Genomic DNA, 21,793 nt, shown 5'->3' on the forward strand with positions numbered 1-21,793 from the left:
GATCCCGTGACCACCAAATACGGAGGATACGGAAAGGTCAGGGAATGACCACCGCATATCCCTGGAACAATATGGCCTTAGTTGCTAATGCTCCTAAAAACCACAATAACATGGACAGCACAGTTGGTACGATCGCTGTCCTCCCTACACCAGGTGGAAAAGACCTCAGTTCGAGTCCCGTCTAAAACCCTACTACAACAACATCACCAACGGTAAACGGTTTCCCGTCAAGCGATCGTAGTTCTCTAAATTTAGAGGAGAATGTAATCAATCTTATTGCAGTGATTGGTGGTGTTTCACGTGCAGATTCGACACGTGCTGTTCCAGTTACTACAAACGTTCTCCGCTTCTTCTTCTTCTTAGTCAATTCTCTTTTCGTGGACATCATCGTGTCACATGGTTTCACATATTTTTGCTGACATCTTGCAAAGAGAAAGTGATATCAATGAGTTTTTCTGGGGTATTCCCTAATCTTCGGCTAATAAAATGCCATACGAACACGATTTACGCTACTTATATTTTTCGGAAATATCGAGGGCTGTGTAGTATTTATTGACTGATCCTCGTATTGCATTCAAGGGCCTTAAAATACAACTGATCCAGAGTACCTCGAATTTCTGAGTAGTGCTTGAATTTAGAGCATATCAAGTCTTTCGTTTTATCATTCAGTTAGTTGAATCAGAATGATGGAATCTTAAACGCATTCATATAATCATATTTCACCTAAAGAGGGCGTGAATGGTACATCTTTGTAAAAATAAAAGAAATTTTATTACCTCAGCTGGTGAGTTACTTTTATGTTTTTCTATAATGTTTTAATTCAGTAAAAATTGTTACTGTGCAGTATTGTATTGAAATAATTTGTTTTAAGAAGTTTCGTTGTGGAGAAAAACCTTCAGATAAAAACTTTAAAATGTAATACAATTTTCATGTTGAATACCGAATACTTTCAGTTTAAACCGTTTGTTTAGTTTGTTCACTTCTTTTCACGATGTGTCAATCAATATAAAATGCGCATATGACATTGAATTATTCAATCGCTAAAATTTGAATGGGACGATAAATATTTGTTGAATTGATTTAGCCTAAAAGACTGCGCCACTCGAAATACTAAAAAACAAACAAGTTTGTAAGTGGTTTTAATATGTGCGGGCACTTTGTCACATTTTATGTTGTTTGTTTAATAAATGTGGTAGACTATAACTATGAACGCCAATATAAACAGAAATAATTTGTAATGTGGGGATTAGTTGTTAATAGTATTATATTGGCCAAATGCAAAACTTCTTAACTCGTGAACGTATTTTTCGCAAATTGTTACTTCACTCCGTATTTTTGAGTGGCATAATTACGTTTTATATAAATAGAGCATGTAAAGGAAATATGACTTTTGAAAAAAATGTTTCTTAATAGAGAAATAAGGTAAGGATTTTTCTTGATAGGTACAGTGAGTAAACAGATTTATTTTAAAGCACAAAAGAGTGTGAGGTCAAGATGATCTCCATTAAACTTTGATTTTTTTTTTTTTTTACATTTGCCAGAGTAAAATATTTGTGCACACTACTGTGATTCCAGTGTATATTCAATAAACAATTTTTTTGCAGTAGTAGAGTGAAGACCTTGATTAATGTGCATTGTGAGATTAACAGTTAGTAGGCATTGATTGTGAACTATACTCTCAAAGTGCTTGTGGTGGCTTGGTAGAAATAAATAAATGCGAGATCTGTTGTTCCATTTTGGTGATTAGGAAAGTGTTTGGGCAGATTCTGCTGAACAGTGTGTGTTGTCCAAAATATGCAAGTGCACCATCTGGTTAATACCACACTTGCACCCATTTCATAGCAGGAATACCATTTAAAACATGTTTTCATTTAAAATGTGATATTCCTGCTGGGAGTCAGCTCAATTGAGTGATCATTAACTGAAAAATGATGATTTTTCATTGGATTGGTATCCAAAATTATACCAGCTAAAGTTTTTATTAAGATTAAAATATTGTCCTCATAAATCAGTACGTGTATTTTCAACGCCAAAATTGCTGTGGTATTAAAATATAAAATACTCCAAACTAAAGTATGTTAAAGGTAAACTGCAGCCATTATCACCCCACTGCAGGATGAAGCTTCCTCAACAATTCATGCTGAGGAAAATGGACTATAATCTGCCACACTGGTCCAGTGCGGGTTGGCAGATCGACCTTATTTATCAGTCAGGGACTTGAAACCCGGTCTATTTAAAGAGCATGTGCTACTGCACTCCCCCTCCTGACCACTCGGCTATGGTGGCCATCCTCCGGAGCTAGGTGAAGCTTCATGAACCAAAATGTTGTCAGAATGGTAGACCAAAGATTCATGCAGTGGACTGAGAAGTTTAGAATCCAGATGTACTCCTAACAATTTAATCTGATTTATAGGGGGAAATAATTTAGATTAGATTCTAACTTATAGGAAAGAAGAGGGTACTGAAAGAGTAGGGCGCCTCCGTAGCCAGGTGGGAAGGAGCAGCAGTGCGTAGCACACGCTTCTTGATTAGACCGGGGTTCGAGCCCGTCACCACTAAATACGGAGGATGCGGAAGCGTCAGGGAATGACCACAGCATATCCCGAAGCAATATGGCCTTAGTTGCTAATGCTCCTAAAAACCAAATAACAAATAACTGAAAGAGTAAACGATAGATGCTTGGTCTTCAAGAGGTTGACATGCAAACTAAAATGTTCAGTATAATCCAGGAAGTCGCCAAGTAGTCGTCGTGTCCCAAATGATAAATTGAAAGGGCTGGCATTGCCAGAAACGGCTGGAAAAGCCAGGAAAATGCCATTGACATAAGCGCTGAAATTCAGGTGACTTGAAAGAAAAGGAAAACCCATGGTCAAGAAAAACAAGGCTGAGAGAGCTCCTCCTCCTTGCTACCTGGAAGTCTAAAACGCTAAGCTAATATTTCGAATAAAGGTTGCAGATTTGTTACAGAAAGATATGAGTGCGATTATAAAGTAACTGTTGAGCAGGGGTCCTGAGATGCACAATAGTTTTGGGGCAGAGATATCAGAGGACTAATAGCAGTTGAGTAGAAGGCGCAGTTCTAAGGTGGTAGATGACTCTTATCAACCGGTGCAATACCACCACTTTGCTTATTGGAGGCTTGAAGTGGTGAAACCCATGTTTAGTCTCTAGAGCAAAGTTTCCAGCATCCCCCCCCCCCCCCATACTTCTCCTTCAACCCATGCACGGTACTAAGCACTATAGGTTTTGATACCTTTCGTGCTTGGGGTTTTCATATAAAAAAAAAAAAAAAAAAAGTAATATGAAGGAAGAAGCAGTGCAGATTCTCCTTTTTTTTTGCCACATTGAGTAAATTGTGGAAATGAGTTGAAGAGGGGATGTTTCAGTTGAGCATGCTGAAATGTTATAATGAATTGATGTTGATCTAAATAGTATTATTAAATGTTAAATAATACCATTAAGTAGTTAATAGCAATACAGTAAGTCCCCGACTTACATAACTTCAGACTTATGTAAATTTTTTTTCATTCAATTTTTTTTTTTTTTTTAGGATTGTAAAATGTAAAACAGAATTCCAGCTTTCGGTATTTGCAAATGCCATAAGATCAAGTTCACTACCCTTTTATAATAGATTGCACTAACAGATTTTGGTCCTTGAGGCTGTCGTAGACATTCTCTCAGATATGCCAGATAAGCTGAGCTTGCTACCTGGAAGTCTAAAATGCTGATGGAACTGATATTCAGGTGACACTCAAGTCAAGTGGACCTAATTTTGTCAAAGTTCGGATGGCCTGTGACAGCCAAATCCTCTGTTTGCACCTTCACGATGGTGGGATTGTTAGTAATCTTGGGTATAATTCCCATGTGCAAGCACACTGTAGGTGACCACCCAGGGGTGAACCAACGTAAGAAGTCGAGGTGTTGCACCAACACTAAACGGGGGAATGCTGCCCCTCTGTGTTACCAGGCAATACTAGGTGGTAGATGACTCTCATCAACCAGTGCAATACCACCACTTTGCTTATTGGAGGCTTGAAGTGGTGGAACCCACGATTAGTCTCCAGAGCAAAGTTCTGGTCGACCCTCCCATCTCTTCCATCATGCAGTATGATTGATGTCTTTTGAGGTCATGATGAACACCATGGCGAAATCCAAACTTCCTTACATTTCGAGGGTACAGCTCTAAAACAGTGTTCGCAGGCCGGCTGCTAGTTAGTACACCTGACCGAAACTATTGTTAACTCTCTAGGAGGCTTCTGGATCAGCTCTGTATAATCTTGCTGCTTCTACTCTACCAGATAGTGACTGGAGGGAGTCTGAGTAGTGTGTACATGCGGGGGTTAGGGGGGGGGCATTGTCGAGGTTGCATTATGTCAAGGATCTGGGTATATTCTTACCATGTGTATACCATATCCAAAAATTTCATTACTACAATCAGCATGACCCCCCCTCCTCACTTTTTCTTACTATTGAACACACGATGAAGTGTCAAACTAATAAGTAAACTTATCTGGGAAAAGATCTAAACCTCCCAAACACTTCTAGTTCATTTCACAAATATATGTGGTATCAGTTCTAATCTCAATGATGTCCATTTCCACTTACAGTCTGCCAAACCCCATGTACTGTTTCTGACAGAACCTCATTTATCGGTTGATTCAACCACTGCTCATCTCAGTTGCCCAAATTATTCACTGTGCGATTCCTTTCGCTTCAAAGGTGGTACTTGTGCATATGTCCGTTCCAATATTCCCTGTCAAGGACTTGTTAATTTGGAATCTCCTCTTTTCGATCTTCTCTGGCTTAAAATCTCTCTACCTCATTGTGTCAAATTCATCTGTTGTCTCTACCGTTCTCTCAACTCCACTAATCAATTGGAGCTCTTTGACTTCCTCTCTTTGCAACTTGACTTTCTCCAGTCCCACTTTTCTAACAGTGGGGTAATTTTCCTTGGTGATTTTAATGTTCACAACTCCAGCTGTCTTCCGTTTTCTAGTCACACAGACCCTGCTGGTCGAGATGCTGAGGCTTTTGCAGTTACTAATGGCCTTGCACAGTTTGTTCATATACCTACCAGAATATTGGACAATCCTAACCATACAACCAACACGCTCGATCTTTTTTCTCACAAACAACCCTTCTAAGCACACGGTAAAAGTGAGTGGTCCTTTAGGCACCTCAGATCACAACTTGGTGATTGTCTCTTCTTCAGTTGGAGCCTTTATCTCATGGCTATCCTAACCTTATGTTGTTTGGCATTACAAGAACAAAATGGGATGACCTGCAAGATTTCTTTTCCCTGTTCGGATCACTGTTTCAAAACTTCTGATATCAACATTTGCTTAAATCGTATCAGTGAAATTATTCTTGTCGAAATGGAATCCTTTATTCTATACTCCATCCTAAAATCTTGTCCTATATCTGCCTTGGTTTTCCAAACAATGTGCTAAGTCTGTTCAAGAGAAGAATGTTGCATATCGTAATTGGCTAGTTTCCAATTCTTCAGTTTCATTTTCTGCCTGCATCATAGCTCACAACAATTGTAAAGAAGTTATTAATCAGTCCAAACTAGATTTTGAACAGGCCAAGGGTAGAAAACTTGCTTCTTGCCCTAATGGTAGCCGAGCATTCTAGTCTCTTGCCAAAGCTACTGGCCGCAACTTTTGCCTATCTCTGCTCCCATCTGTTAAAACCAGATGGTTCTGTTGTCATTTCAGAAAAGGATAAAGTTGACTTGCTAGCATCCCATTTTTCTTCCAACTCATGTATTAATGATCTTGGTAAAACACCTCCCACCATTTGCAACACGCCCCATTCAATGCCTTCTGTGGTCTTCCATCAAAAGGATATCAGAAGGATTTTGATGAATCTTGATGCTAAGAAAGCTCCAGGTCCTGATGGTGTTTCTCCACTTGTTCTCAAAACCTGTGCTCCTGAACTTACTCCTGTTCTTTGCTGCTTTTTTTCACTTTCTTATTCCAAAGGTGTTTTTCCTTCTGCTTGGAAATTTGCTCATATCCAGCCAATTCCTAAAAAGGGCGACAAATCCCTCCCATTCAGTTATCGTCCCATTGTAATTACTTCTACTCTTTCTAAAGTAATGGAGAAATCAGTTAACTGCCAACAATATAAGCAGTGAGGAATTGGAATTTTGGGAGTACAATGTGTATAGAAAGGACAGACAGGGTAGGAGAGATTGTTATTTGGTTTTTAGGAGCATTAGCAACAAAGGCTATATGGCTCTGGGGATATGCGGTGGTCATTCCCTGAACTTTCCGCATCCTCTGTATTTGGTGGTCACGGACTCGAACCCCGGTCTAATCAAGAAGCGTGTGCTACACACTGCTGCTCCTGCCCACCTGGCTACGGAGGCTCCAGGAGGGATTATGCTGTTAGTTAAGAAACACAAAATCTAAGGAAGTGCATCCAGTTGACATGGGTGGACAGTGCAATTTTGAGTCTGTTTGGTTGATATAAACACTGGGAAAGGGAAAATGAGAGTAGGAGTGTGTTATAGGCCCAATGGCCCTTATGAGTACAACAAAAAGTTGTGCTGAGAAATAAAGTGGGCCAGTAAATCAGAATGTCGTGTAATATGGGATTTTAACTTAGTATTAGTAATGGCCGCATGGTGCAAGAAAGCCTATGGCTCATGCTGCACCAGCCAAAATAAAGAAAAAAAAAAAACAAAAAAACCCTGAATAAAACAATGATACAAAAAAACTAATAATTAATAAAAGAAAACGAAATTAAACCTATCATCCTATGCGTTTCCCTCACTTGAAGGTACTATCCAGATGACCTTTGAATTTCCCCAAACTGACACACTATACCACCAATGTAGGCAACTTATTCCAGTAATTTATAACTCGCTGGCTAAAATAAAACTTTCTGCAGTCCAATCTAAACATCTCCCCCTGTAACTTGAATTTACGTCCCCTAGTTCTAGCATCATTTATAATCTTGAAAATTTCGTCCTCATTCATTTTACTGATGCCTCTCAGAGCCTTAAACACCTCAATCAAATCTCCTCTACTGGGTTTAGTTGAACTCCACCAAGTGAATAAGTTATTTTGGGATTACTGTTTCCCGGGTGTGATACCTTATACTTTGTTGGATTAAAGCATAGCTGCCATTTTTCTGGCCATTCCTGAAGTCTATCTAGGTCTCTCTGAAGAAGCTCAGCTTGACAGCGATCATTAACTACTCTACCAATTTTAACATCATCTGTAAATTTAGACATCACGCCCTCTATCCCTACATCAATGTCGTTTATGAAACTTAAAAACAACAGTGGTCCTAATACTGATCCTTGGGGAACCCCACTTCTTACATCAACCCAATCTGAGGAATAGCCATTTATCATAACTCTCTGCCTCCTGCCCTGAAGCCATCCTGCTATCCATCTAAGGATTTTCCCAGTGATTCCAACCTGTTCCAGCTTATAAATCAACCGGTCATGTGGGACTGAGTCAAAAGCTTTGACTCAGTTCCACATTTGAAAGGGTCATGAGTAACCCTTTCAAAATAGCGAACCAGATTTGTTAAACAAGTTTTAACAAATCTGGTTCGCTATTTCCCTTTACAAAACCATGCTGAGTATCCTTGAGAATTTCAATTTTATTCAAATGAACCTGAATTCCACCCTTGATCATTGCCTCCATGATTTTCCCTACCACTGAAGTCAGACCACAGGTCGATAATTTCCCACTTCACTCTTTTCCAATCCAATGGAATCTCCCCAAAATCTAGTGATGCTCGTATAATTAGCCTCAATGGACTCATTTGCCACCTCCCTTAATATTATATGGTATATTCCATCAACTCCATGAGGCTTACTGGCCTGTAGGCTCGAGCGTTTTTTCATTAAATAATCTTGCGAAATTTCAATATCATTAATTACATATTTTTCAAATTCGCTCCCACAATTTCCCATTGCTACGAAAGGTTTTTCATCTGTAAATATCGATGCAAAATAATTGTTTGTGTTCATCTGCAATGGCAGTTGGTGTATTTAATACTATCCCCTTTCCCTTACGTAAAGGTCTGATCTGGTTTGTCTTGCTCTTCTTAGCATTTATATATGTGAAGAATTCCTTATCCCCCCCCCCTCCGCTGTTTGCTAGCGATTTCTCATAAACTGCCTCTGCCTGTCGAACCTTTTCTGTGGCTCTATTACAGATCATCGCATAGCTGTTATAGACTTCAGTACTTTTTATTGCTCTGTAACTTTTCCATTCCACCTTTTTCTGCTCAAATAACGTGACAACTTCACTATTCATCCAACTTGGAATCCTCCTCATGGAGTATTTTTTTAATTGTAAATACTCATTCAAGGCATCTGTGATTAATGTTTTAAAAGCATACCACAGTTCAATTGTATTCGCTCTCTGTGAGAGATCTACCCAGTTAATAGAGTCCATGTAACATCTCAATCCATCATAATTTCCTTTTCTGAAATTAAAACCCATTCCTTTGCCTTTTATTACTGATCACTTCCTGCTACTGGTTCCTATGTTATTAGTTGTTGTTATTTTGGTTTTTAGGAACATTAGCAACTAAGGCCATATTGCTCCGGGGATATGCGGTGGTCATTCCCTGACCTTTCCTCATCCTCCGTATTTGGTGGTCATGGGCTCGAACCGCGGTCTAATCAAGAAGCGTGTGCTACGCACTGCTGCTCTGGCCCACCTGGCTACGGAGGCGCCACTGGTTCCTCTACTGTCAGCCTTGTTATGTCATCTGATTCATGGGTGATGATGAGGTCTAGGATATTCTTTTCTCTAGTACTTTCCCTGACATGTTGATACAAATATCAGTCATCCAGTTGACTTAAAAATTTTGTTCCCTATGTTGAGAGTTTCCTTCCCATTAACTCCAATCAATTAGAGGCAAATTCAAATTATCCATAATAAGACATTGATGCTTACTTGCCCATTCGATTTGCATGTATAGGCTTTCGTCATAATCTCTACGATCTCTTGGTTTGCACTTGGTTTTTCTCTTGCACGATCTCTTGCACTTGGTTTTTCTGGTCTGTAGATTACTCCTACTCGCATTATACGTTTATTTCCAACTATCTCACACCATACAGATTATATACCAGCACGTGTTTTGCGCCTCCGTAGCCAGGTGGCAAAAAACAGCAGTGCATAGCACACGCTTCTTGATTAGACCAGGGTTGGAGCCCGTCACCACCAAATACGGAGGATGTGGAAAGGTCAGGGAATGACCACCGCATATCCCGGAGCAATATGGCCTTAGTTGCTAATGCTCCTAAAAACCAAACAACAAAAAAAACAACAACTAGCACGTGAAATGTCTGAATCCGGGAAAGCTATCATCGCGCTCAGGCTGCTTCTGATAAGAAGCATTACCCCCACCTCCCCTTCTATCTACCCTATCCTTCCTAAATACATTATACAAGCCATACTGAAACTCATCATCTCCTATTTCTGGGTGGCACCACGTTTCCGTAAGCCCTATTATGTCCGCGTTACTTGTTTTAACCAGCGGTTCGAATTCACTCATTTTATTGATGACACTTCTAACACTACTATATAAACAATGAAGACTTACTGTTCTTGTATTATTTAACAACCCTAACACAACCCTTGGAGTTCTGGGTGGCACCACGTTTCCGTAAGCCCTATTATGTCCGCGTTACTTGTTTTAACCAGCAATTCGAATTCACTCATTTTATTGATGACACTTCTAACACTACTATATAAACAATGAAGACTTACTGTTCTTGTATTATTTAACAACCCTAACACAACCCTTGGAGTTTTTTAGGCTCTCTTCCTTGGCATTAGCTACTCGCTCACTTGAAAAGTTTCTGTCCTCAGAACATCTAGATAATGTCCGGTTGGGGTAACAGATAAGAACTCTTGAGGTATTTGCAAGAGTTTCTTTGACCAATATTATCAGATAAGTGCATGTCAGTATACCCACATCCCCCCCTAACTAGCAGTTTCCCTGAACCTTTAAGGGGATGATGAGTTTCAGTATGGCTTGTATAATGTATTTAGGAAGGATAGGGTAGATAGAAGGGGAGGTGGGGTAATGCTTCTTATCAGAAACCTTTAAGGTTCAGGGAAACTGCTAGTTAGGGGGGATTTATCCTCAATAATACTGGCAAAAACTTTTGCACCACCTTTGTTTAAGTGTATCCCGTCTCTACAAAACAAATTCCTTCTACCTACAAGTGTGGGCCAAGCTGATAGAAATTTCCCCCAAAAGCTTTGCAGAGTCCTTCAAGTCTTGAGTTAATGCACAAAGGTGCGCCTCTGTAGCCACGTGAGAAGGAGCAACAGTGCGTAGCACACGCTTCTTGATTAGACCGGGGTTCGAGCCTGTCACCACCAAATACGGAGGATGTGGAAAGGTCAGGGAATGACCACCGCATATCCCGGAGCAATATGGCCTTAGTTGCTAATGCTCCTAAAAAAAAAAAAAACCAAACAATAATGCACAAAGCTTTTAGCATATAATCCCTCCTATTGTGTCTGGGCAGAATTGCAGACACATAGACATTGTGGCCTAGCTCGTGGCATTTCCTCGGCATGGTCCTGTATTTTTCCAACAAATCATCAGATTGTGTAATGTCATTAGTCCCCACATGAATAATAATATTCTCTTTACCCCCTCCCCCCCCCTTAAAATCTGACAATCTGTTGGTGACATCATTAATAGTTGCTCCTGGCAGACATAACCTGGTTCTTCTCCACCTATCCTTATTACAAAAAATATCCCCCATTTCCCTGACAGTAGTCTCCTAATAAAACAAAGTCCTTTTGAACCAGAGTAGTTTGCACTTGGTTTTTCTGTTTTGTGGCCTGAATCAGGAGTGCATCTCTTGGTAGATTGCTGGAGTCTTGAGTACCCGACAAGCTCCGAGATGCATTGTTCTCGAGGGCAAGCACCCGTTTTTCCAGTGACTCAAATTGTTCCATCAGTGCACCAAATTGTAATTTAAGATCAGTGCACTCCTTACATCGATCACAAAGAAAATAATCCCCAGGTGAGCTATGATTAGTCACCACGTAGACCTTGTAAAACATTCCACAAGTTCCGCAACGTATTAAATCATGATTCACCTGTAAATTGTCATCGGCTATTTCCGTGTGAGTCACGATACCCTGTGACGTGTTTAAGGCAGATTAGCATTAGCATTAACATTAGTAGAGGCATTTGATGCAAGAAAGCAAGCTTATGCAGCATCAGCCAAAAAAAAAAAAAAACCACTTCCACTTCACCCCTCTGTTCGTTCAAAATACCTGTCCAGCTGAGCCTTAAACTTGTTTAGGCTATCAACCTCCACCACAAGGGATGGAAGTCTGTTCCACCAACCAACCACCCGCTGGCTAAAGGCAAATTTTCGCACGTCTATCCTACATCTGTCTTTCCTCAATTTGAATTTATGCCCTCTCAGGTGATTTTTCTGAGCTAGAGGAAGAATCCCATCAGCATTGAGCATGCTTAAACCATTCAAGGCTTTATACACCTCTATCAGATCACCTCGCTGGTGCCTAGTCTCCAGACACTGTAATTTGCAAAACTTAAGCCTTTCTTCGTAAGAGCACCCCTTTATTCCATTCACTAATCTTGTTGCCCTTCTCTGTACTCGTTCCAGCAGCTCTACATCCTTCTTGAAATGAGGCCTCCAGACCTGTATACAGTATTCTAGGTGTGGCCTGACCATCGCCTTATACAATGGAATAATCACCTCCTTATCCCTGCTGGAAAAATTCCTGTATATCATTGACAATACTCCATGAGCTACTCTTGCAGCCCGTCTGCACTGCTCAGAGAACTTCATATCTGCCTGCACAACCACCCCCAAGTCCCTTTCATTCTCTACCACTGTCAGTGTTGTACCACAGAGTTGATACGTTGCTCTGGGGTTGCTGTTTCCCATGTGTAGTACTTTACATTTGTCAATGTTAAACTTCATTTGCCACCTCTCAGCCCATCTGCTCAACCTTTCCAGATCCTGTTGCAGCAGCATAGTGTCAGTAGTGTCCTTGACAACCCTGCCAACCTTTGTATCGTCTGCAAACTTGGACATTAAGCTTGATATACCATCATCAATATCATTTATAAATACAGAAAACAATAATGGACCCAACACGGAGCCCTGAGGGACTCCACTAATAACATCAGTCCACGATGAGCAGTGTCCATTGATTACCACTCTCTGTCTTCTCCCCCTCAACCACCCCTTTATCCATAGCAGCAATTTGCCTCCAATGTCACACTGCTCCAATTTGTGTAGCAGTCTTCCATGTGCAACAGTATCAAAAGCCTTTCTAAGATCCAAGTATATAATATCAAAGTTATTCCCTGCATCCAGTTCTTTTGTGACTGCATATCGTAATTACCATTATAAAATTAGCTAAATATCAATGAAAATTAACTTTAAAAAATGATATCTATAATATTATAAAAATCAAACTGTTACAGAAAAACCTGTAACAAAATAATTCAACAATATACTAAATAAATCAAATATTTAAAAGCAATAATCAACAGTAATCCAATCCACTTATCTGAGGAGCCCTAACAAAGCGTGTCTGCTTACCTCGAATGCCAACACTCTTTCCAGATATTGACTTGTGGGTTGGCCACTCACACGCTAGCAAAACTTTTGTGGATTTATTGGAGGATTGTTTTCTAGAGCAACTTGTTCCAGGGGCAACCAGACGGAGTATTACTCTTAATCTGATTATCAGCAGTGATTATTCATGCATTAAGAATTTGCAGATAAAGGAACCACTAGGTGACAGTGATCACAGTCTACTGATGTGGGATTTACTTAAAGATGTTACTACCATCAAGGATAAAGGGAAGGGTTTTGTTTTCGTAAAGGTGACTACAGTGGTCTCAGACAGTTTTTAAATTCTATAGAGTGGGATCAACTGATGATGTTACCAACAGTCAATTCTAAATGGGAAACCTTCAGGGACTTAATCTTGGAGGCTACTAGGCTTTTCATACCAACTAAGAAATACAGGTATTTCCCGACTTTATGAGTTCATTCATTCCTAGCGCATGCTCGTAAAACGGGAACTTATTTCCCATAGACATAATGTTCAAAACAGGGATTACGTACTCAACAATGAAATTAGTTAGCTAATTAGTTTGTTTAAACAATAATTGATTTATCCAAAGAAATGAAAACGTAGCCTGTAAAATCAAGCAAATTATAATAATAGAGAAATTATTTATGACTCACAAATGTTAAAGAATGTTTATTCTTCATCATCATCATCGACTAAATGCACACTCGTTGGTCACTCATTATTGGCTTGGCACTCATTGGTTTGTTGCACAAAGAATAGTCTTCTTCAGAAATGTTTCAAGAGACGTTTGTTTCCAAGATAATCTTCTATTTTATTTATAAATTTCATAATTGCATGCATAAGCATTTTTTAACGGCACACACAAATTTCAACTAACAGGATTCGTGTGGAGTAACAAGTTTATGAAGCTTAAAAAAAAATGGAATGAAGAGAAGATTCTGAAAATTTATGCTTTTTATACGATAGAAGATTTCAGTAAAGGGGAAACACATTTCACCATAATAATGTGAAAAAACCATACAATTCCAGTTATCAGTATTTTTGCAAATGCAATAACACTGAGTTTACTACACATTTATAATTGCTTGCACTAACAGAAAAGCCCAATAAACCAGAAAGTGTAAATTGTTTTTATTGTTTTATGGTCGTGACCTCCAGAAATGTGCTTTAGAAAAATATCACAAAGGCATTTAAAATTGATTCTTATAACGGAACATATGATAACAATGAAAGTGTAGTGCATTTTAATGATTTGAATTGCTAACTAATACAATTTACAAACCACGCTCGTGACTTTTTAGATGGCCTTAAGGTCACGAACGTGACCTTAAAATGACATTTTAGAGAGATAAATAGCTTAGTTATACAGCGAAAATTTGAACTTCCAAGGTCTTGAAACGAATTACCAATAAACAATCTGTTATTGGGTTCATATTACGATACTTCACAATACTATTGTCTCTCTGGAACTGATTAATATCATAAAGCAGGGTACATTGTATTGTATAGCTATGCACATGGTTTGGAATGTGGTATTTATGAATGTTTAACATTCATTTTTTGCAATTAACCTTCATATTTTCGATTTTTCTGATACTTGGGGAAAAAAAAAAAATCTTAAACCCAGGAACTCAAAGCGAAAAAACTTATAAAGTGGGAACTGCCTGTACTGTTCATGGTTCAGGCCTAAAAATGGATGTCAGATGAATTAATGAGGTTCATGGCAGAGAAAAAAAATGCATGAGATGCATATAAATTATCAGATGACACAGAAACCTATGGCAGATATAACCTAGCCTGTAATCAAGTCACAAAGGAGGTTAGGCAGGCAAAGGCAGATTACGAGAAATCTTTGGCAAAGGATGCAAAGAAAAACAGCAAAAAGTTCTTTACTTATGTAAACTCTAGAAGGAAAGGGATGAATCAGATTGGTCCACTTAACATAGATGGTTCGACTATTGATGATTCTGCTCGAGTAGCTGATAAACTGAATGAGTATTTTTCATCTACATTCACACATGAGGAGTTATTCAAGGAGGGGAATACCAGAAGTTTATCAAACTCTAACAGGAAGCTAAGTGGTTTTGTAATAACTGAGAGCAAAGCGGAGGAGAAATTGTTGAAGTTAAACATAAAAATGGCATCTCTGGCAGATGAAATCTATCCAGTTATATTGAAGGAGGCAGCAAGGGAAGTAAGCAAACCCTTAGCCATAATTATGGGAGCATCCTTAGAGTGGGAGGTCCCCATGGACTGGAGATATGGAAATGTATTCCCAGTTCAGAAAGGGAGTGCAAAGGGTGACACAAATAATTATAGACCTGTTAGTTTAACTTCTGTACCGGGAAAAATAATGGAGTCACTGGTTAAAGAGGTGATACAGGATCACCTAGACAAGACTGCAGTGTAATAGTTCAGGCACAGCACGAATTTGTTAAAGGGGGAAGCCTTGTCTGACCAATTTGATTGGATACTACGATGTGGTCACAAAGGAATTGAATGTAAACCATAATTATGATATCATATACAGTCAGTATATTCCATCTGTCAGTTCTGCTATAATGCGCATTTTTGCAAAGCTGATTTGCCCCAACACAACTGATATATTAAGGAACAATGCGAGTATAATGCGATTTTCGCGTTGGCTCATGTGTGATTTCGTCTGCTAGTAACACCAGGTGAACACAAAACCCGGTACCAAGCTGAACGTAGTGACCTGCACAGCAATACGTACAAGTTTACGAAGCTTGTAAAATGTGTGAGAGCTGTATTTTCAATTTACTATAGTTGTATTGGTCAGAGATACACCATTGTCATTTCGTGGTATTTACAAGATAACACATGATATTGTAGGCTGATTCATGTTTTCAGGAGCTCACATTTTTCTGTTTGAACAAATTTCATGAGGCAGTATAGTGTATGTGGAGAAGCACATTTCTGGAGGTCACTACCAGAAACTATAAAAATTATTGGTTTTTTGTTAATGCAATTTAATTATAAATGGGTAGTAAGCTTGTTCTTACTGCATTTGCGAGAATGCTGATAGCTGGAATTCTGTGGGTTTTTGCATTATTATGGTGAAATGTGTTTCCCCTTCTATAAAATCTTCAGTCATATAAAAAGCTTAAATAAATTTTCAGAATCTTCTCTTCATTCCTATTTTTTAAGCTTTGTAAACTTGTTACTCCGTATCTCATTTGTGCAATTTTGTGTGCCGTGTTTGTTGTTATTGATTGCTTTTACTTTTTACCATTTTAAATTTTACAATCCAAAAAAAAAAAAAAAAAAAATGTCAGTGAACAGAAATAACAATTAGTATATATATATTAGAGTGCTATATTTAGTGTAATATTTATTTATTTATTAGAAATTTAAGATGTTTAAACCTGTGTTAGCAATTTTATAGGGTTTATAACTTTTTTTAGTGTTTTACTTACCAGACTGAACATTTTTTTGTGTTCTCTGCCCCCATTCCTATTTTTCCAATAAGCCCTGTTGTTTTTGTGCGAAATACCATAACGCGGAGATTTTTAGGAACACGTACCGTGTTATAGCAGAACTGACTGCTTGGATTTCAGAAAGCTGATGCACATGGAAGACTGCTGTACAAATTTGAACGGTATGGCAATAAGGACAAGTTGCTGCAATGGATAAAGTGATGGTTGAGTGGGAGACTGCAGAGAGTGGTAATAAATGGATGCTGCTCTATGTGGGCTAATGTTACTAGTAGAGTCCCCCAGGCCCATTGTTGTTTTGTGTATTTATTAATGATATTGATGAAGGTATATCAGGTTTAATCAGTGGTGTATTTGGGCCGGAACGCACCGAACAACATTCGGGTACTTTTTTCTAAATATCATAATAGAAAATCATTAAATTTATAAACCTAATATTATGAAACAATGGAATAATCAAAGGGAAGGGAGAAATATCTGTTTTACCCATTGCTACTAAAAATATATATTAATAGTAATCTTTAAAATTAATAGATTTCTTTAGAAATTTATTTTTAAAAACAAAAATATAAATTTCGCAATGAAACAATGTTTCTTACTAAAGTACAATGTGTTAGACAAAGAGATCCAATGAATGAGATATACTGTGATGTGTGCGAACGCTGCATTTCGATTCACCATGAGCTAAATGTTAGAACTGGTTGTTCTATGAACCGTGAGTCTGAAGTCTGATTCAGTTATAGAACAGTCAATGTGCCTTTATCATATAGTCTTCTGGAGATCGAGTGTCCTGGTAAAATTTTTTTTTAGCAATACACCTCTGGGCTTAATGTCCAAGTTTGTAAATGATACAAAGGTTGGCAGGGCTGTTAATGACAGTAAAGACAGTACATATGCTACTGCAACAGGATCTAGAAAAGTTAGGCAGATGGGCTGAGAAGTGGCAACTGAAGTTTAACATTGACAAATGCAAAGTACTGCATATGAGTAGCAGTAACCCAAGAGAAATGTACCAACTGTGTAGTACTACACTCAGGGAGGTGGAGAATGTAAAAGACCTGGGGTAATTGTGCAGTCAGATATGAAGTTCTCTTGAGCAGTGCAGATGGGCTGCCAGAGCAGGTCATGGAATTTTGTCAATAATATATAGAAATTTTGCTAGCAGAGACAAGGAGGTGATTATCCGTTTGTATAAGCCAATGGTCAGACCACACCTTGAGTGGGAAGGGGTTTTTTTTTGGCTGATGCTGTATAAGCTTGATTTCTTACATCATATGCCTCAACTAATGCTAAATAATGAAACAAACTCTTAAACTATCTGGAAACTTTCCATCTGATCAGTGATCACCAGTAGGGATTCATGAGTGTCAATCCATTGGTGATATTCTGGCTTATGTTACCCATTTATGGACAAATTTAATGGAAAATTTCGGTGAAACACAAGCAGTTGCTCGACATCTAAAAGGCTTTTGATTGTGTTTGACGTAAATTTGTTCTAAACAAGTTTCTATTTTATGGTTTTCCAGCTGTTTTTGTAACTAGTTATCCAGTTTTCTCTCCGACTGCTCACCGTGGGCGATGGTAGATGGCTCTCTGTCTTCTAACTTCTTCACTAATGCTGGAGCCCCCTAAGGTTCAGTTCTTCCCCCCCCACTCTTTTCCTCATGTATATTAATGACCTTCTTCCATTGACCGTAAATTCTATCCATAGTTTTGCTGATGAGAGCACATTGCATTCCACTTTCCAGTTTGAGAAACCTTTCCCTGCTCAATCAGCTTCAACCTCTTGAATATACGCTAGCAATTCCTTAAATGCCAATCTGTATACGTATATGCAAATTGGCCAGTGGGGCAAAGAGAACTTAGTTGATTTCATTCCTTCTAAAACTCAGTCCTGTCTTATATATCGCAAAAGGATTCTTCTGCTCCTATACTTATCTTTGGTGGCACTCTGATTTCTAGGCAAGATGATATATGTATATTTTTTTATGTAAACCCTAAGCACGAGAGGTATTAGAACCTATAGTACTTAGTACCATGCTTGGGTTGGAGGTTGAGAAGACGAAAGAAGATATTTGTTGACATTGGACTTGAACTTCTGTAGATTGTAATTTTCAGGAAATACGTATAAGGAAGGTTGTTCCAGAAAACAGCAGTTGAATGAATAAATGAGGAAGATGAAAAGTTGGTTCTGTGGGTTTGAAGTTGGACAGTAAATGGATGTTGGCTGGTGGCGGCACGTGTTCTGACTGTTTTGAAAGAGAGAGCAGGAATTATAGAAGCCAATCCAGAAGAACAGTGCCCCTTGAAGTATCTGTAGAAGAGGCATGCACCAGAAACAGTACGACTATGAGAAAGCTAGTGGAGAGACTCTGTTAGAGATGAATCATTAATTAACCTAACTGCCCTCTTCTGAATGGAATCAAGAAGCCAGAGAGAGGTTTTGGGGGCACCACCCCAGATGTGGGAACAATATTCCTTGGCAGGGTGGATTTGCAATTTATACAGAGTGAGCAGCTGTTTGGAAGAAAAGTAACGCCTAGAGCGAAAGAGAAAACCAAGTTTTTTAGATTCAGAGGAAGCAATATTTGTAATGTGCTTGTGCCAAGAGAGATTAGAAGTCAGGGTAATCCCCAAAAGAGATATATCATTTTGCCTAGAAATTGGAGTGTCCCTAAAAATAAGCATAGGAGCAGAAGAATCCTTTTTGTGAGATATAAGACAAGACTGAGTTTTAGAAGGGTTGAAATCAACTAAGTTGATTTCAACTTTGCCCCACTGGAGAATTACCTGAAGATCGACATTTAAGGAATTGGTAGCAGATTTTCGAGAAGTTGAAGCTGATTGAGCAGGACAAGGTTTCTCAAAATGGAAAGTGGAATGCAATGTGCTATCATTGGCAAAACTATGGACAGGATTGCCAGTCTATGGAAGAAGGTCATTATTATACAAGAGGAAAAGAGTGGGGGAAAGAACTGAACTTTGGGGGACACTGGCATTAGTGGAGACGTTAGAAGACAGAGAACCATCTACCATCACCCTCAGTGAGCGATCAGAGAGAAAACTGGATAACCAATTACTAAAAACAGTTGGCAAACCATAAGATGGAAGCTTGTTTAGAAGACCTTTATGCCAAACATGATCAAAAGCCTTTGAGATGTCAAGAGCGACTACTTGTGTTTCACCGAACCTTTCCATTGAATTAGTCCATAAATGGGTAACATAAGCCAGATTATACCCAGGATTACTAACAGTCCCACCATTGTGAAGGTGCAAGCAGAGGATTTGGCTGTCACAGACCGTTCGGACTTCACCGAAATTGGGTCCAATTGTCTTGAGTGTCACCCGAATATCAGTTCCATCAGCGTTTTAGACTCCCAGGTAGCAAGTACAGCTTGTCTGGCATATCTGAGAGAATGTTTGTGATAACCTATCTCTTTTGGGGACTAATTTCTCTTGGCACAAGCACATTACAAATAGTGCTTCCTTTGCATCTAAAAACTTTGTTTTCTCTTTCGCTCTCGGCATTACTTTTCTTCCAGACAGCTGCTCACTCTATACAAATCGCAAATCTGCCCTACTATGGAATATTGTTCCCACATCTGGGGCGGTGCCCCCAAAACCTCTCTCAGGCTTCTAGATTCCACTCAGAAGAGAGCAGTTAGGTTAATTAATGACTCATCTCTGACAGAGTTTCTCCATTCTCTGTCTCATAGACATTCTGTTTCTGCTGCATGCCTTTTCTGCAGATACTTCCATGGGCAGTGTTCTTCTGAATTGGTTTCTATAATTTCCACTCTCTCTTTCAAAATAGTCCAAACACGTGCTGCCACCAGTCAACATCCATTTATTGTCCAACTTCAAACTCACAGAACCAATTTTCATCTTCCTCCTTTATTCATTCAACTGCTGTTTTCTGGAACAACCTTCCTTCATGTGTATTTCCTGAAAATTACAGTCTACAGAAGTTCAAGTGCAATGTTAACAAATATCTTCTTTTGTCTTCTCACCCTCCAACCAACCTAAATACTATGGTTTATAATACCTCTCGTTTGGGGTTTTCATAAAAAAAAAAAAAAAAACCACAGAAAAACTTAATAAATGGAAACTGCAAATTGTTTTATGGTAATGACCACCAGAAATGTGCATTAGTAAAAACTGAGCATGTGAGCTTGCATGAGGTGATAATGTGTTTCAGAGGCAGACTGGGTCAAAAGTTCTTACCAGGGAAAAACTTGTAGCAGCCTCATACTAATGTTTATGGCTAAAATCACACCAGTCTCTATCGGTCTCTGGCCTACCAGGGTTTCCGCAGTAAGTCTTATGGCCAGTCCACCTCTGATGTGTTTCTGCCTTAACTCTGTGAAGTTCTTTACAGAAAATTTCATTTTGATTGTTATTGTCATGCTGACTAAGAGAATAAGTGACAACAGTACTAGTAAATCTACCAAGAAAAGGAAAGCGATCAATTTGAATCACAGAATTAAAATAATAAGGATGTATGAAAATAGTCAAACATTAACAAGTATCACACAGAATTTAGATTTGTCAGTGTCAACAGTGAACACAATAATAAAAGACAAAGACAGAATATGAGAAGCGGTGAAGGGATCGGAACCAATGAAGTCAACTATGCTGCTGCAACAGTATCTGGAAAAGTTGGGGCAGATGGACTGAGAAGTGGCAACTGAAGTTTAATATTGACAAATACAAAGTAAGTACTGCATATGGGTAGCAGTAACCCCAGAGAAATGTACCAACTGGGTGGTGTTACACTTAGGGTAGTGGAGAATGAAAGAGACTTGGGGATAATTGTGCAGTCAGATATGAAGTTTTCTGAGTAGTGCAGACAGGCTGCCCAAGTAGGTCATGGGGTCTTGTCAATGATATACAGGAATTTTGTGAGCAGGGATAAGGAGGTGATTATCTCCTTGTATAAGGCAATGGCCAGGCCAGACATTGAGTACTGCGTACAGGTTTGGAGCCTCATTTTATGATGTAGAGTTGCTAGAACGAGTACAGAGAAGGGCAACAAGACTGGCGAGGGGAACAAAGTGGTGCTCTTACAAAGAAAGGCTTAAGTTCTGCAAATTGCAGCATCTGGCGACTAGGCACCTGCGAGGTGACCTGATTGAGGCGTATAAGGCCTTGAATGGATTGAGCAGGCTCAATGCTGATGGGATTCTTCCTCTTGCTCAGATTACAAACCTGAGGAGGCATAAACTGAAATTGGGGTTAGAAAGTTGTCGAATAGATGTATGGAAATTTTCCTTTAGCCAGCAGGAACAAACTTCCATCTGTAGTTGTAGAGGTCGATAGGTTAAATAAATTTAAGGTAGAGCTGGACAAGCATTTGGAGCAAATGGATGGGTGAAGTGGGAAGGGGTTTTTTTGGGTGATGCTGTATAAGCTTGCTTTCTAGCCTCATATGCCTCTGCTAATGCTAACTATAATAACAAAGGCTACGAAATACATTTCAGTTTTTACAGTACATAACATGCATTTTTCTTCCTTTTATGTTTTATTTTCTTATGTACCTCTCTGGCTACTTCACTGCTGTGCCCAGATAGTTTTTAATTGAACTAATTAAAAATATAACTATTTTTCTATATATATAACTAATATATAAAAATATATATAACTAATTAATTGAAAAATACTGTATATAACTATTTTTCTTCATTCTTCTGAGGATATTATGTGGTTTTTGGAATTTTGGCATATCAGGGATATACAGTAGTAGCAATATTTTAT

The 21,793-nt window shown here is 38.8% G+C and overlaps 1 protein-coding gene across 1 annotated transcript in view; it reads left to right on the forward strand.

Annotated features, from left to right (window-relative positions):
• The first annotated feature begins 812 nt into the window (after positions 1–812).
• LOC150075391 (uncharacterized) overlaps positions 813–21,793 on the forward strand; it is an 83,205-nt gene continuing 62,224 nt past the window's right edge. The window contains exon 1 of the mRNA XM_090388471.1: positions 813–915. The gene's annotated coding sequence lies outside the window, so the exon portion shown is untranslated. The remainder of the gene's footprint in view (positions 916–21,793) is intronic.

Source organism: Mastigoproctus giganteus, chromosome 14 (genome assembly GCF_048544385.1).
Source record: "Mastigoproctus giganteus isolate SK-2022 chromosome 14, ASM4854438v1, whole genome shotgun sequence".
NCBI classification, from domain to species: domain Eukaryota; kingdom Metazoa; phylum Arthropoda; class Arachnida; order Uropygi; family Thelyphonidae; genus Mastigoproctus; species Mastigoproctus giganteus.